The 18,275-nt window shown below is 44.8% G+C and overlaps 1 protein-coding gene and 1 non-coding gene across 2 annotated transcripts in view; both read right to left on the reverse strand.

Moving 5' to 3' along the window:
- NCKAP5 (NCK associated protein 5) overlaps positions 1-18,275 on the reverse strand; it is a 965,306-nt gene that overhangs the window by 578,876 nt on the left and 368,155 nt on the right. The gene's annotated exons all lie outside the window — the stretch shown is intronic.
- Positions 13,584-13,745, reverse strand: LOC142425306 (U1 spliceosomal RNA). The gene has a single exon (XR_012779652.1). It is a non-coding gene; the product is annotated as a U1 spliceosomal RNA (small nuclear RNA).

Here is an 18,275-nt window from a genome sequence, read left to right on the forward strand (position 1 = left end):
TGAGGCTCAGTTAGGCTGGGTTTGTACCCATCAGCCTCCTACTCAAAAGTGTAAAGGTGACCATTCCAATGGTATTTTCTGAGTGTAGAATACATCAGCGGACATTTATGTAGTTAAAATCACAATATCCATCACTGATCGCCACTGCCTCTACCACACTAGCATAACAAATGGCAGGGTCCCCAAGGATGAAACTCTTCCTTGGCCATTTTCATGGGAATTAACAGGAATACCACTGAGAAAAAAAATTGAGGAACCCGTTAAATTCCTAGTAACCTGAATACAGACATAGGCTTTGCTCCCCACTCTTTACCCCCTGTAAGGACATCACCAAATGTCTTAGAGGAAGCGAGATAAATGATTACTCTCATTTCCCACCTTGGGGCAGAGTCACACTCTAAAATCTAGCAGAAAAGGTTCAATAAATCATTCGCCTGCTTTCCTTTCTACCCCCCGCTGTATGAGTGGGCCCAAAGGGTAAGAGCAGGGTTGTTATGTGGTCATGAGTGTCAGGAGAACAGGGCTGTTCCCCCAAGGAGGCCCAGGACCATTCTCTCCACACACAAGCATCCCAGGGAGTCACCCGCAGCAGAGGGCCCGACAATGCCCAGTGCCAGTGCACCTGTCGGGTGGGCAGATGGAGAGACCAGCAGCAGCAGCAGCCTGGAGTAATGGTGAAATTAATTAGCCTTTCCAAAGCACATCACTCAATTACTCATCCCCTCCTCAATTCAGGGCGAGCAGCTTTCAGAGCAACTTCAGCCACAAGCGAGATGAAAGACTCGTCTTTAGAAGCCTTTTTCCAACACAGAATGTCCCTGCTGCTCCCCAACACGCTGAAACACCAAAAACTACGCTTGCATTATGGGATGACGGGAATCTATTCATCTCTGTGATGGGTACGAGGCAGGCTGTCTCGTGTGCTTCCTGCATCACTGATCTTTACATGAAAATGCACAGTAACCATCATAAACAATAAGAAATTCAGAAAGGTGGACATGAACACCCTACTGCTGCTGGGAGCAGAGGGTTAATAAGAAGGTGCTGTGTTGATTAAGAAATGTCACGGGTAAGTATCACACAGGCAATTTAGACGTTTCGTGTTTTTGTTTGGTTTGCTGGCACACAAGAATACCTTGTAAAGACAGACAATGCGCAAACAACGCTTTTTTTAAGTTCTACATTTCTGATTTTGCTAATCCTTATTGAGATTTCTGTAGGCTCCATGCTCAGGAGATCTGTGGGTATATACCTCTTCAAAACTGTTCTTTCATGAATGCTCATGCCCTCTCACGAAGAGTGCCTGAAATGATACCCACGTTTCCATGCATTTATTCATTGGCTCATCCCTGTAACGATAGACTCACTCATTAGCTTGCAGTTGCCTGTTTACCTGTTTCTCTGCCTTAGGAGGTTATAACACCTGAGAGTCTGGGGCGTCACCATCTTCGTGTGCCCAGGGCATAAAAAAGGTCAAGCATGCATCGGTACAATCAGCTCCACAGACTCTAGGTAAGACTCGGGACTGACAGGGAAGGAAAAACTGACATGCTGCCTCCATCCACCTCTAGGACCAGAGTCTAGGATGCGCTCCAGATCCTCAAAAAACATGATAAGGAAATCACACCAGCAGGTCCTTGTCTTACTACTATAGTCACACACGTGCCATTTGGCACATCTTATAGTCACTATGCATTCGGGTCGGTGGAAAAATAAGCCAATGAACAATTTTCTCTTTTTCAAATGTCTCCTTTCAAACTCTGAATCGGCAATGTCACCTTTGACTGTAGATCATTCCATTCTCTTTCAACACACTCAACTTCTAACTTTATTGGATACAATTCTCCTGAATTAAAGAAACCTGCTTATCTCCTGCTCCCTTTGTCTGGGGTAGTGGAGTCACAAGGACAGGGGTGCATGGACCCCACCCGCTGTGACACGTGCATCTCTAATGGCAACTCCTGCAATACGCACTGTCTTGACACCAAGGTCTCCCCCAAAACACATATGTTATGAGTTACTGAAGAACCATGTTATTTCTTAAACTGCGTTTTCCCTTTGGAAAACTCAGAGTGCTGAACTAAGATCCTTATGCGTCCATGTTTTCAAAGGAACTTGAAATTCCTTATGGCTTTATTAAAAAAACATTCCCAATATTGCTTCTTTTAATATAATACCACTAAAAGTAATCCAAAATATGTATTATGTATGGCCGTTAAGAAAAATACTGTAAACAATAGAATTTTATTAACACTGTCCAATTTTCTTCCAGAGACTTTGGTACCCTGCAGAAGTGACGGAATATTTGTAGCTTATTAAAGAGGACTAACTCTTGAGGAAAAGCAAACACAGGCCAGCCCTCTCCTAAGGGACATTATACACCTATGGCTGTGTGTGATAACAGCCGGTATGTGTAAGGAATTCACTCCCAGGGTTTTCAGCCATCAATAGCTCTGAGAGCTCATTCTGCCTTTATTGTGATGAAGACCCCAACTAGCACCTGTGCGTAGTCCCACGCCACCTGTGTAGGCTCAGACGCCAAGGACCGGGAGTTTCCAAAGGACACACTGAAAGAAGCAGTGGATGAAGTCCCGGCGGCTGAAACACCCCAAACCTATTCTATGATATCCTGCCCTCCCTTCGTTCACTGGGTGAACTCCGTAAAAACTGCAAATGCCTCTCAGAAGTGCTAGCTTGGCAGCAGACTGGCCATGCCATTCGCTATTCCACTATTCCAGAAATTACTATTCTGCCTACTGTAGGGGTGCAGGCAGAGTGCAATACATTTGCAGTACAGGCTGTTCGGTTCTGACCAGCAGAACCAAGGTAGCATTTACAGAGGAAATAACATTCACATTTCATTAAAGTTAGAAGCTCAGCATGAAAAGTTATAACTATAGAACTATAAGCAAGTTCCTACAAAATTGTTTGGGGGTCCATTTGTTGCCTTTTTTTTTTTAATCTCAGGAACGTACTTTGGTTTATCTTACTTCCCAAAAGAGCTCCAGAGGACTACATGACTGATTCAAATGGCATCCCTCACCTCTAAACCTGCGTGGGTGCACATTATATTAGCCATAGATCTGTTTTCAGCACTCCTATCTGTGTATTGTTGACTCCATAATCGGGCTGCTCCATATGAGACACCGGCGGGCCTGGGAGCTCACACAGGAGAACACTGAACTAGCTGGTCTTCCAGAGTGGGGGAGGGTGCGGTACACTTCCAGACTCACAAGCTGAGCCGCCTCATTATAAAGGCACGCATTCGCTGCTGAGCAATGAGGAGCCAGGAGACCTGTGGCCTTGAAACTGGGCCGACTAGAGTCAGAACCCATACCAAGCCCTCATTAGCTCTACCCACTGAGCCATTATCAAGCCTCAGGAGCACTATAAATTGACTTAATTTTTATAAACCATTCAACGTAATAGTCTTTCCTACAGCATTCAGGAAGAGTAATTTCTGATGCTGTGATCATCAGACAGGGCATTTTTACGAGCCCACAGTCGATCAGAACGCAGCTCCCTGAAGCTCCTTTCAGAAGGCTTTGCTCCACGAGCGCGTTCTTGTTGGGATGGCTTTGCCGAGTCTGTTTCGTGGCACAGTCAGATTCGTCTTTTCGAATCTCTTCTCATGAATTGTATGAGGTAGTTTCTCCTGCTGCGTACAGCAAACACACAAACTCGGGCTAGAGAAAAAGCACGGTGAGGCATTTTATGACGAGGGTGTGGCACTTCAGGAGGAACTGAAAACACCAAATCATAGGAGGGGCAGGAGCCAGGGCACCACCAAGGGGCCTCTGCAAGTGGAGCTTTCAGAGGATCTCTCTTCTCACTAAATGCTTCCCTAATGCTCTGGGACTCCTGGGTTTGGTGTCTCATCAGTTCCACCCTTTCATTTCTCTGGAGTGAACGTCTGATCGGCCTAGCTTCCATGAGGCGCTCATTCTGGACTGATCCATTTGGCCTGGGGGCTGGGGGCGGGGCTGGGGGCGGGGCTGGGGGCAGGGGGCAGGGCATAGAGCTGAGTCTTGGACTTGGCGATCTCCTTTGGGTTCAGAGCAGAAAACAATCGTAGTCTACGGTAAGAATGGGAGTCTTCGGGGGGAGGGGGGATCTATGGATGGAAGAAACTAATAAGAAAACAGAGAGTCTGGGGGAAGGGAGGCTCCGGATAGGGCAAGATATGACAAAACAACAATCTATAAATCAACAAGGGCTCGTGAGGGAGGGGGAGGGGGTGGGAGGGGAAAAAAGAGGACCTGATGCAAAGGGCTTAAGTGGAGAGCAAATGGTTTGAGAGTGATTAGGGCAAAGAATGTACGGATGTGCTTTATACAATTGATGTATGTATATGTACGGATTGTGATAAGAGTTGTATGAGCCCCTAATAAAATGTAAAAAAAGAGAGAGAGAGAGAAGAAAAAAAACCCTGGGATTCCTCTGAGAAGGAATTCGACCTCAACAAATCATCCCTGCGTTTCCAGGCGACCAGCTTGCCCTCCATATTTTAGACTTGTCAGCCCCCACAATCTTGTGAACCAATTTCCTGGAAAATCCTAACTGACAGAGTGGCCAACCTCACCAAAATTGACCTGAATTGATAACAGTGGTAAAACCTGACTGAAACTATTTCATGGTCTTCTTTATCCTGCTAAATATGACAGATCATATGTTTCATGACAGAAATATTCATTTGCTTGATTATGGGGTGTTGCCCCAGACCACACCGGCATGTTACCTAATGTGTAGCACATGCTGAGGACCAGAGCACACGGGGTCACAAAGTTTGTTGGTAGGACACTGTGAGTCTGAGACCTATTGGGCCGTAATTTGGAGCGTGGTTACAGAACGACAGCCTTTCCCAATGTTGCTCAAAGGAGGTAGGAAAGGGTGGGGAAGATGATCACCAAGGAGGCAACATAGGGTATCTTACTGACTTCTCGGTCTACTCAGCCCCTCATTTCCCACACCCTGACCTGCTTTCAGCCCCCGGCTCACTTAGCTCAATTGTAGCCTCACACACTACTTCTTCCTCTTTGTTTGCTTCTTAATAAATCATTTCACTGGGGGCACTTACAGCTCATATAACAATCCATGCATCAATTGTATGAAGCACATTTGTACATACGATGCCATCATCCTTTGCCAAACATTTTCTTTCTCCTTGAGCCCTTAGTGTATCAGCTCCTCTTTTTTCCTTCCTTCCCCGCCCTCGTGACCCCTTAATAAATTTTTATTTTCATATCTTAAAAAAAAAAGAAAACAGAGAGTCAGATCAAAGAAATTAGAACTGAACTGAATGCAATTGGGAAATCATTTGGTATGTATTATCCTAGGTAAGAATCTAAGGCCAGAGAAAATTCTCATACACGTGACCATTGAGGATACTCTCTCAAGACATAGAGGTGGAGGTAGGGGTAAGTGTTTCGGGAAACAGAAAAGAAATATTATGCAAACAGCAACAGATGTTTTCAAAGACTAAAAAGCACATCCACCAGGAAAAGAAATTAATTCTGTCAAATGGGGGGGGGTGTTAAACTTTATCCTTATGTGAAAATAAATCCAATTACTTAAAATTATCATCTGTTTCATTGACACAGTAGAGAGAGAAAATGCACAAAGAAATAAAGGCAGCCTTTGTCTCTTTAAAACAAGAAAGAGGAAAGGCAAAGAGTGACCAGTTCTGAGAGGCAACAAAAAGCCTGTCTCTGAAGGAGGGCAAATGCTCCCTGGTCACCCTGCAAGAGCAGAGGACGGAGGCATGGAAGAGCGGGAGTCGGTCAGCTCCAGTGATCATATTTGAGATAGGGAAGGGAGAAATATGAACAGGACACTAATTAATTCTCTGAGAGTGCTGGGTACATTCCAAGCACTTAAGAGTTAGTTATTAACTCATTTCATCCTCACCCCAACCTCAAGGCTGGCACTACTATTATCCCCATTTTTGTAAACATTTTATTAGGGGCTCATATAATTCTTATCACAATCCATACATATACGTACATCAATTGTATATTATCCCCATTTTACAAATAATTAAACTGAGGCACACAGAAATTAAACATCTTCCCCAGAGCTACTAAGTGGTGATTCAGGATTTGGACACTGGCACTTTTGGAACCAATGTCCCTATTCTTACACTTCATTCGACACCATCAGTGTTCTTGTCACTGGGGTTTGGTCTTTACAAGGCATGCGAACTCTAAAACATCTGCATGGATTTCATGTGAGACTGAAAGTCCATTTTCATTTCCCTTGGGGGACAACTAGAAAGGCGCAGGAGAGTCATGGTTACGAGAAGAGATGCCGAAGCCAGAGGGCCAGGTTTTCCCATTACCAGCTAACTGGTCTGGGCGAGGTTACTCTCTGTGGTAGAGTGCAGGGAAGCCTGCTCATCGGCATACTGAAGACGGTGGCCAGGGCAAACACTCAGGAGTACAACTTCACTGTGACCTACATGGGCCACTTTGAGCCAGAATAACCTTGATGGCAATTGCTAGGGGTTAAGCCCCACATGGTCCGTTGGCTAATATGTTACTATGATGTACGTAACCACCGGTCTCAACGGGTATGCTCTTTGCGCCTATACGTACACAGTGTTTCTAGGGTTGATGTAGGAAATACAGGAGTTATTTTGATAAAATATGCAGAGCGGGGGCTAATACTGGGGGGTAAGTGCTGGAGAAGTGTCTGTTCTAATTACTATCATGTGTGTAGGCTGCCAGGGGACAAGTGTGTCAGATACTCATTTGGAAGAGGCCCCAGCAGAAACAAGAATGCGAGCGGAACCATCTCCAGTATCAATGAAATGTTTTTTGGGTCATAACATCCTTCCCACTTGGTCCAAGGGGTGTGTTGGTTCCCCAGGGGGGCGGGGGGGGGAGGGTTGCACACCTGTCCTTTTCAATACTGCCCCTCTCGGTCTGGTCAGTGTAGCTACCATTGACAATCCAGGACCTGAATGTCGCCAACTTAAAGGTCAGACCATGTTCCCTGTACCAAATTTGCTTATTTGGGTTATGAAAGACATTCCTTCCCCATTTCCCTTCTCCTTTAGCAATCAGTTGGAAACAGAGCTGAACGCCCCTAGTCTGAAAGGAAATCCAATAAAATCCCATTGGAGTGATGTCTTAGTAGCCCCAGCTCTTTGTGTAGAAGGGTACGGGAGCACATAAGCTTGGAAGTATGTTTGACTCATGGTGCAAATGTGTCTCCTGGCTTCGTGATTTGGGGCAGGCTTTAATTTACACATTGTCAAGCGAGACCGGTCCCAGGAGAAGGAGATCGTGTTTGGTAACGTTCAGCGGAAGCGGGGACGGTGCAGAAGGAGCAGGACTGACGTGGAGGCTGTGACGTAGGGCTGCGGCATAGGCGCCCTTGGGAGGACGGCAGAGGCCCGCACAGGTTTTTCATGCTATCGTGCATAATCGCTACGGGCTGCAACCAACTCAACGGCACGGAACAACAATTTCGAAATGCACAGTGTTTCGTGGGGAACTGTCTCCACGCTACCGAGGACCACTGCAGATGCTATAACGGGGCACTTCCACTCAAGGAAAAAGCTGCCGATCCATCTTACAGATCATAGCTACTGAGGCAGGGGTCTGAATAACGAGAGGCTTTGCCACCCAGATTTAGGAGAAGAGGGGGTGCAGGCTCAAAGGGGTTGAGTTTCTGGTTGAGAAAAATAATTCAGCTAGAGTAAAATCTTGATGGTAATGGGTGTTATTCACGGCATCAAAGGAGCCTCACTGTGTGCGAGAGATGCGCATGACCGCAGGGGTCACTGGATCGACTGGTGTGGGAAACGGCACTGGGACTGATCCCCTGACTGGTACGGAGGGAATCTGGAAGGCTAGTGTTCCATGGCAGGAAGGCCGCCACTCTGGAAGCTGGAGATACAGTCCGAGTACATTTTCCTGCAGTAGTCTATCATTTCCACAGTTTCTCCCCTTAAGCTGGGCTGCCTTAAAGTGAGCACATGGTTGATTCTCTCTCCCTATAGAAGTGGACATTCCTATTGGCTCTATCTCTCTCCCCTGTTCTCTGCCCTGTCTCTTGCTCCGCCCATTCCCACCTTCCTTATCTCCATGGGGACCACCAAGCGGGACTGAGGTGAGCATGCTACCATGAAATGGGTCTAACTCGATTATTTCAATCTCTCTTCTATCTCTCATGCTCTCTATGACTTTACTATAATCTTTACTTATGATCACTGTACAATTGCACCTACCGGACCTGTGATGATGTGGTAGGGGCTGGTTACCCTGACTGACTGGAAAAAATGATCAAATAACCAGTCAAGAAAGTAATTCACTCCATATGACTTAGCATCGTCGTTGTTGTTACCACTGAGTCAGCTCCCAAGTCATGGCACCCTCGTGGGTCTAAATGCTATGACTCACCTCACAGGCTATCATTGGCAGAAAGCAGGCTATAGGCCATTCTTCCTAGTCTGTCTTAGTCTGGGAGCTCGGCTGAAACCTGAAAGAGTCATAACAATGTGCAAGTCTCCACTGACCGATGAGTGGCGGCTGCACTGAAGGCCTGCTGGTCAAAAATCAAACAGGGTCTCCTGGACAGAAGGTGAGGACTCTACCACTGCCCCTCTTATTGGGGTTCAATCTGTTCTACTCCCCAAATCTAAGGGGACCGCTGAGAAAGATAGCAATCGCAGAGCCTCATCCTGTGACAATCACAGAGCCTCCTCTTACCTAAAGCTCATCTGTGAAGCAGGTTTGGCAGGATGGAGTCGGTACCAGGGATTATCCACTCCAAGATATTAGAGACCATCATCATTTCATCAGAAAGCATCGTCTGATAGGCACTTGCTGCATAAACAAATTGTCTGTTATTAGCTGTGAAGTAGCAATGCTCAGAATGGCTCTATATGTAACCAGAAAATCTAATAGGTAATGATATCAATCTTCAGAAAATTAAAAAAAAAATCTACTGGTAGCCATAGCTGCATTGGGTAGCCATTAATGGCAAACCATACCAAAAGTCATCCCTAATCTCCTTCACTCAAATCAGTTTCCTTAGAAGAAATGTACCAGAGGGAATATATCATACAATAAAATAAATAGGACGTGTACATCGCTAAGGGATTTTTTTTTCTTTCAATCATCTCTTGGGCCATTTTCCAAAGGCCAGAAGAAAGATATTCCCCAAAGCTCTGGTGGACTACTGGCTAAAGCATCCTCCTAATAACGAAATAGATGAAGAATATGCTTTTGTTTTTATGGGCTAGTGCTTAAACTGTAATTAAAAACCAAAAAAATTCTTGATCACAAAAGCTTTAGCAGTTTTCTCTGTTGTGGCTTAAGCCTCAAGTCTAAAAGACAAAAGCGAATGCAGAACAGAGAGAAACGATTTGATGGGCTTCTATGCACAGGACTGGCACAAAAGTCACGGATTACCATATATTGGAATTCCATTAAAGGAAGATGATATATTTGCATTGGATAAGGGTTCAATCCATTCAAAAGTTTGAAAAACATGCACTGGTATACAAATTTAGGAGCTGAAACACAATCAAAAGATCAAAGCAAAATAACCAGCAATGTCCTCCTTAGTCTAGAAGAAAAGAAAGCCCAGCAACTAACACTCTCCTGCAAATGGAGAATGTCTTTAGTCCCACACAAAAGACTGCTGCATGTGACACCTTGACAAATTAAAGAAACAGAACCACTGTCACAAAGAGAAAGGAAAAAAGGAAGGAAAATTCACAGAGCCCACAAAAGATGGATAAGAAAGTTTTAAGAGAATATGAGCATTGATTAAAGGCAAGCAAGGGAAACAAGATAACTTCTCTATCTAGCATGCCCCCGGTGCACAGGCTTATTGTACTGTTTCCTTGGCACCGGCTTCAAGAGAGCGCCGTCCTCGAATAACACTATTATTTATAAAATAGAAGAAAAGCATCCTGATAAGAGACCATCCCTCACTAGCAAAACGTATCCTTCTATATATAATCTGAGTATACAGAAGGAAAAGAAATGCCTTTCCAAAGTCATAACAATTACCAAGCAACCAGTGTGCCAGATAAGCATTGGCAGAAAGAGCCACACTGAATCTATTCAACAGACCCGTTTTGCTGTTATGTGAGCCCAAGAACGGATAACTACTCACTGGGAGAGCCTGCCGTGCTGGACAAATCAGCCACTGTTGGTACATGGCTGGGGAGAGGGACAGGGTAAAGGAAAAAAAGAAAAAAGCAACGTTTAAAGAGAAACAGAGGGAAGGAGGTCCCTTGACTCTATAGTCATTGACCCGTGACATATAAATCAGTAATGTGGAAGACAATGGGGTTTCGAAAAATGCACACATATACATAGATGGTCCCTGCCATCCAGAAAGCTGTACGTCATGAAACATTACTTTGCATCATTATCTTACCAGTGTCTATTTGTTTTTGCAAAGAAAAAGAAAATCATCATTCATCTCAATATTTTCCTGTTCCAGCCAAACCAACCCACTGTCGTTGTGATTCCACCAGACTAGAATGGCTCCAGAGAGTTTCCAAGGTGATAAACCTTTACAAAAGCAACTGTCATATCTTTCTCATGCAGAGCAGCTGGTGGGGTAGAATCGCCAATCTTTGGACCTGTGGTGGAGCAGTTTAATCATTGTATTGCCAAAGCTCTACTACTCTGAGTAGAAGGTCCATCTTAATATTTCTTTGCTCATAGAGTTGTACAAATAATTAAAACAGAGTAAATATTTTCACAAGTCCAAGGTTATAACCAATCTACTGAACATGAATGTTTCCATGTTTATAGCTCTATATGTATAATATGCCTCACACACACTTCATTACAATTAAATGACAACCATTTTATATAGTAAATGTAATCTGGTGAAAGGTTTCAGACTGCCTGGTGATTTTCTGAGTTATGAAAGAGTAAAAAATTCCACGATACAACTTTGTTGTTCAGATATGGTCACATGGTTCCAATTCATAGTGATCCTCTGTACGACAGATGAGAAGATGCCAGGCCCTGGGCCATCCTCACAATTCCTGTTCTATTTGAGCCCACTGATACAGCCGGTGGACCCTCCACTGTGCCAATCAGGCTATCTTTTTCCAGCGCTTTGTCCCTCCTGGTAACATGTCTAATGTACTCAAGACAAAGTCTTCCTATCTCCACATGTAACAGGCATTCTCTTGTTCTTCTTCCAAGACCTAGTTGTTTGTTCTGTGGTAGCCATGCAATAAGGTAGTATTTATTGAGCCATTAGTATGTGCCAGGTATTCTACGACTATTTCTATGTTTATAATCTGAGAGAATTCTTACAAATCTCTCCTTTTCATAGTTGAGAAGCAAAACTTATAACTCACTCGTCCACACGTTCAACCACTGCACAGGACACCTTCTATATACCTTCAAAGGGGACTCTTGGGCGCCCGCAAAGCTGTTGGCTATGAATAGAAATGTAACTTTATTCTTGAAACAGGATCAAATTAGTGATCATCTAAGGAACCCAACAAGATTTTTGCAAAATTAATAAATTGATTAAATGGCCAGAGACTGCAAGACTAGGACCAAGAGAAAACAAAAGCCCTGGCCCAGGTGGAACCAGCGAGAGCACTGTTCAAGAATATACGGTAAGAAAGAGAAGCAGTTCAAAGAAATCTCTTCTTGTCTGCCAGGGCAGGGACTTCAGGAAGTGAAAAAATAGCATGAAATGTGAGTACCGTTTCCCCGAAAGTAAGACACCCCCCAAAATAAGACCTAATTACAGTTTTGCCTCTTGCTGAAATATAAGGCATCCCCCTGAAAATAAGACCTCCCCAAAAATAGGGGTTTGGATTGTTATGATGATGTTCCAGAAATGATGACATGACTGTCATTGAATAAATGAGTAAATGTACCATAGATTGTTGTACATGGGAATAATGGTAGTAACAAGAAATTCTTGAAACTGTAGAATTCAGTTTGTCTGGTTTTGCTGGTTTGTGATGACAACTTTTACCGTACCATATACAGGTAATAAATTTCCTTTGTGTTGTTCAACAATAAAGGTGTATCATACTCTTCTTCATGGAAAAATAAGACATCCCTGAAAATACGACCTAGTGCATCTTTGGGAGCCAAAATTATTATAAGACACTGTCTTTTTTTTCGGGGAAACAGGGCATGCTCCAATGGGGGTTTCCAGGCCAGCACCCAGATGAAGTTGATGTCCCAGGGGCAGAGAGAACTCCAATTCCTGAAAGGTCTGGTGGCGATAAACAAAACTCTTTCGTGGCAGTTACATAATCTCCTGTCAAATTGAGGAATGTGCCAAGGGCAGCCTGTCAACCAGGCCACAGTTTGATGGCCTCATTTGGAGGCACCACAGAGATAAAGAGCTCACTGGAGGCCAGATTCTATCTCTGCTTCGTCTCCCTGCTGACAAGCCAATGGAGCCACGTGATGCAGCCAGAGCCCGGGCGCTGGAGGAGCCACGTGGAGATCGACGCCAGCACTGAGATGCTGCCATTGGCACTGGTTCGACAGGACTTTCCACTCCCTGGCCTGTGATCATCCATTGCGTGTGCTGCGTGCGTCTGAAGAGGAATTGATGGACTGGTACCGGACATATGGGCTAATGTCGGACTTATGGACTTGATCTGGACTGGGCTGGGGTGTTTTCCTAATATACAAGTACTCTTCGATGGAGAGTTCTTGCCTATCCATATATGCGTATCACTGAATGTGTTTCTCTAGTCTCCCCGGACTAACACCTTTACACGACTCCTTTATTGCAGAGTGGAGCAAAGGTGCGACAAGGCCAACCTGAACACACGTCTATGTGTTTGCAAGTTCACCTGTCAATCACATGCAGTCGCTCGATAAAATATTTTAGCTCACTATTCTGTTCACACCACGAGGCCAAATATCTTCTGGACCCTGTGGGTTGCGCCTTGAAAACTGGCAGCTCGGGGTCTCAGCATCGCCATCTCCAGAGTTGCTTATGGATATTAGGCTGGAAGAGAGGCCACAAATATCCCAAGTACCAGCCGGCTCCCCCATGGAGAAGGAGATTCCGGAGGGCTTCCAGACTAAGACAGGCTAGGCAGAAAGGGCTGGTGACATACCTTGGTTAATCAGTCCATGAAAATGCTACTGAGCACAACTTAAAATGATCTAAAACAAGGAGTTTCAAAAAGTGTGTGGGGAAAAAAATGGCCCAAAAAGAAAATGGAATTGTCCCATGGACTTTTTAAAGCCCCCTCAAATGGTGCTGGGAGAAGTACTCCCTGCCGTGGAAGAAACGGTGTAATTCCCACAATGGGCTCCAATGTGCCAGAGATCATGACGATGGCACAGGACGATGCCACATGGATGTTGTACGTGAGGTCCCCACGAGGCAGAGGCCAGGAGCAACGATCTAAGATTGTGTCCGGTTCTGTTGACCTGTCTTCTATCGTTGACTCCGGTCTTATGGGAAAAACTGTAAGATTGTATTATAATCTTGTAGATACTTAAAAATAAGTGTCATCGTCCCCGAAAGGAGACAAGAGAGTGGCTGACATCAAATTTTACTTTTAGCAATTTATGTAAAGTTCTAAAGAGTGACTTTTATTTTTATTTTCACTGGCGCATGCGAACGCAGTCCCCAACTATCACAAATTATGTAGTCGAATTTCCCACCTTTGGGGAAGTCGCAGGGGGCAGCACATCCGGAGTGCAATGGACGAGCCTCGCCCTGGGAAAACCACCTTCGTGATCAGGGTATCTCCCCTGCCAGGTCAGGATGTGACTTTTATTTTTATAAGGATGGCGCATCGTAAGGGAAGAACAAAGGAATAAACAAATCTATGCTTACCATATTAACATAAACATGTTTACAAAGTAATCGATGCGTTCTTATGAATGTACGACCTTGTATGACTACAGACTTAAGGCCCCCATGCAAATAACCCACTAGAGTCTAAGCGTACAGCAATGGGCTGGGTCTCAATTGGCATCATGCTCAGCTCACACTAGGATTTCCAGAAGACTACTTGTACTTCAGTTACCTAACATCCCCGTCTCAGATTTCATGCACTGAACGTGAGCTGATGAGACCTCCACACCAGTTGTTCTCAGGCTTTGGGAAATACAGGCCAGTTTCTGAGTGAAGTGACCAACACAAGTGGACACTTAATGGATTGACGCCTGCCTAAAAACAGTGTTCAGCTAACCATTGCAGGTCAGTAACACAGGAGGGTCAAGTTCACCCACAAGTGCCTAGGACGTCCATGCAGCGAGCAGCCAAGTCTACTTCCCAAACAACCAGCCATTGAACACCCTATAGCACACAGTCTTACTTGGACACAATAGTGCTTAGTTCTGTTTGGTTTTTTCACTGTTGTTGTTTTAAAGAAAACTCAGTGTCCCCTTAGGTATGACAGAACACAATAAAAAATACCAAACTTAGGACCACTATACTTCATGGAAGGGGAGAGGAAAAGTGAAGTTCATTTAAACATATAATTTAAGACAACCCATTACCCATTAGAAGTGAGAAATACGAAGACTATCATTTACATTGACTTACAGAGCAACTGGGTTCTAGGTCAAGTTAATGTCAGGAAATCTGTTGTCAGCTCTGCTAACTAGAAAACCACAACCTTTTTAACTCACAAACCCTCAAACAAATCCAATTAAAATGGCAACTCGAACTCGGGCATATCAGTGACAGTCTATTATCGCTAGAGTTTTCAATTACCGAGCTGTCCCAATAATATCAAATACACAGTTTGGGCCAAAGCACACAGTGACTGGTCAACGAGAAGCGCTGCTGGTTGGCCCATCAAGGAAATAGCCTGAGGGAACATCACTCCCTTTCTTAGTGCATAACTCTTCCCTAACTGTGACAAATTATGATCACATTCCAATGTTTTTGGTGTAAAAGTATAATATTTTATTAAAGTTAACATTTCAATTCATTGAAAATTTATTTGTCTCCAAGAGCTCCTCCCCCCAAAATAACTGATGGCCATCAAGTCAATACAACCCTACAGGACACAGTAAAGCTGCCCGTGTGGGTTTCTGAGAGTGTAGCTCTTCACAGGAATCAAAATCCCGGCCTTCCTCCCTCAGTGACCAGGGTTTTGGAACTGCCAACCTCACCGTTCGCAGCCCACCATGCAACCATTACGGCAGCAGGGCTCCTCACCGAGAGCGCAACCACATGTTTACTGTGACTCTGTGAAATTTCACAAGATTAAAGGAGACTGAAATATTAAGGAGGCCTACTGGCACAGTGGATCATACATTGGCCTGCTAACCACAAGGTCAGCAGTTTGAAACCACCAGCCGCTTCACAGGAGAAAGATCCGTCTTTCTACTCCCGTAAAGATTACAGTCCCTAAAACCCACTGGAATAGTTGTGCCCTGTCCTGTAGAGTCCATAGGAGTCAGAATTGACTTATGATAGTGAGGTTCTTCATTTATGTTTTTAAGGGTGGGAGAGATGGCGGTTCTAGAACAGTGGTTCTCAACCATCCTGATGCTGTGACCCTTTAATACAGTTTCTCATGCTGTGGTGACCCCCCCACCATAAAATTATTTCCGTGGCTACTTCATAACTGCCATTTTGCTACTGTTAGGAACCTTAATGTAAATATCTGATAAGCAGAATGTATTTTCATTGTTACAAATTGAACATAATTATGCAGTGATTAATCACAAAAACAATAATTATATTGAGTTAGTTTGTGCCAACCTGGCCGATAAACACATGTGAGGTTAATTGAAGGGCGGAGGGATAAATGACTCGGAGAGCCTCGCCTTTCGAGTTCTCTGGTCTCTTGCTTTCTGATGGTTAGACCAGGGTGCAGCTGCCTTAGCCAGTTCCCTGCTTCAGCTGGCAAAGCTCACTTCCTGCAAGACATCCCTGAGAAGCCACATGGACCTACCCCGATGCAGCCCTGGGTGCTGGAGCAGCCGTGTGGAGACCCCTGCCAGCACTGAGATGCTTACACATTCACTGACTCAGCTTTCCTCCTGCAGTCAGCAACATAGCGTCTGTTTTGTGAGATGGAGGAGGACTTTGTGCATTGGTGTTGGACATATGGGTTGGACAGCACTGGGTTGGGATTTTTATCTTGATGTACACATAACCTTTATATAAAACTCTCTCTTAAACATGAGTTTCTATATATTTGTTTTTTAAAGTACCCAGACTCATGCATATATATTGTGAAATATTTATTTCTAATGACAAATAAATGAAATTTTGTCTTGACGCGTGGTGTAGCATGGGTAACAGTCTTCACGCTGGGTACTCGTATGTGGGCCTATCTGCATGTGGGCGGACCCGCCTGGAGACCCATAGAGGAGCGGTGTCTCGGTTCCTAAGACCATTGTCCAATGGTCTTAGGCGACCCCTGTGAAAGGGTCGTTCAAGCCCCAAATGGGCTGCAACCCACAGGTTGAGAACTGCTGTTCTGGCACACAAGGGGGAAATGACACTTAAAAGGGTGCCTGGTGGCTCTCCCGTGCAGACAGGACAGTCAGACTTCTCTGGGAGCCTCGTTATCAGCTGAGCTCATGATTCAGCATGTGTGAACAATAACACAGCCACAGTCTTGTGTGGAGCGGGGAGGGATGAGATCTCACTGCTTCAGACTTCCGACTTTCACACTCACGCCTCTCTTACCACCCAACCTCCAGCTACATACAGGAACCATTTTTCATCAGAAGGTGGAATTGGTAACTTCTGCTCTGGTGTGTCCGGTCAGTACTTGTGGCCAGCAAGTTAATTCCAGCTGCAGACAACCCCAAGTAAGCAGCGTAGAACTGAGCTTGCTAGGGCTTGCCGGGCTGTGGCCTGTGGAAGCAGATCACTGGATATTCTGTTCCAGGGCCTTTGGTGTCGATTTGAATCACCAGGTGTTTCAGGTTACTAGCTGAGCGCTTACTTAGCCTTTTGCTCTCCCCAGGGCTGTACCTCTCATAGGGAGGGGCCCTGGAAGGAAAGCTCCTTCCCTCTCCCAACGAAACCTTGTCATTGCACCTGGGAAGGAAAGCCTATGCGCAAAGTTAGTCATTAAAAGCTGTATGGAGCACAACTTCTCCTTAATACATATGTGGTTCCCATGACTTTGGGTTCTCTGGGCAACAAATGGTATGGTATGTTTAATTCTCCCTCTTTTGAAACGTGAATGGTTTTCCATTTGAGGCTCCTGGGAAGAAAGAGGATCCGCAACGAGAACTCACCGTCCAAGGCAAACCACCATCAGTACAGAAGCTCACGCCCAGCTTGTGGTAAGACCTCTCAGAGCTGCAGCATCTGGATCTCAAGATTCCCCTGAACGTCCCCACGGGGCTCGAGCTCCCTGCCTGGAATCCTGATTGTGTCGTGGTTACCTATTTGGGCAGCTAACCACAGGTCAGCATGGAAACCGCCAGCTCCACCAAGGTAAAAAGAAGGGGCTTTCTACTCCTGTAGAGAGTTACAGGCTCGGAAACTTCCAGGGGAGGTACTACCTGGTCACTATGAGTCACCATCGAGTTGACGGCAGTGAGGGAGCAAGCGATATCTGATTGTAGGAGGCTCTAAGTTTGGGGAGAGAGAAAACAAAACCTTTCATGAGATGATTTGTACTCCTATCAAAAAGCCAGATGCCCTGTGTTCTTCTGGCCCTGCGTTTATTTATTTCAGCACTCACTTGAGTCGATTTACATTGCTCACCTGGCAGAGGTAGCAGGGTGGTGTAAGGCCAGCCCAACGTCCGAATACCTAATGAGCAAGGTGACCACTGGCTCACTCGCCTTGCTTCCTAATCAACAGTGAATCGTTTTACCTGTTTTCACAGTGAAGGCGCTACTCTTTTAAGTATGAGGGACACCTGTGTCTTTCCTAACCTCACAGCAAATCCCTACCGAATCAACGTCTCTTTTCAAGTTTACAATGCCTGACAGAGACACATGCCCAGTAAATATGGGAAGCGTAGGCTTACATTTGCTTACTTAAGTCCGTGTGTACCGGGCACTCTGCCTCTGGACCAGCCATCTGTAGCAAAACTGTAAGAAATTAAATGGTATGAGATGGATTAAGTCCAACAGGTTGGGTCCATTCATAAAAATAATCACAAGTCTCCATTTCAGCATCATGGCTCAAAAAAACTAGATGACTAACATGCAGCCAATGATTTGTTCCTTTTGAGAAGTCCCCGAGATTGATAAAGGAGCTAAGGCTTGGAACTACTAAGACTCTGTATTTATATATTTATGTATAGTATATTGTATTTCGATATAATATCGTATACTTAGTATATTTATAGGCTAGGACATACC

The sequence above is a fragment of the Tenrec ecaudatus genome, chromosome 13 (genome assembly GCF_050624435.1).
Source record: "Tenrec ecaudatus isolate mTenEca1 chromosome 13, mTenEca1.hap1, whole genome shotgun sequence".
Lineage (NCBI taxonomy): Eukaryota > Metazoa > Chordata > Mammalia > Afrosoricida > Tenrecidae > Tenrec > Tenrec ecaudatus.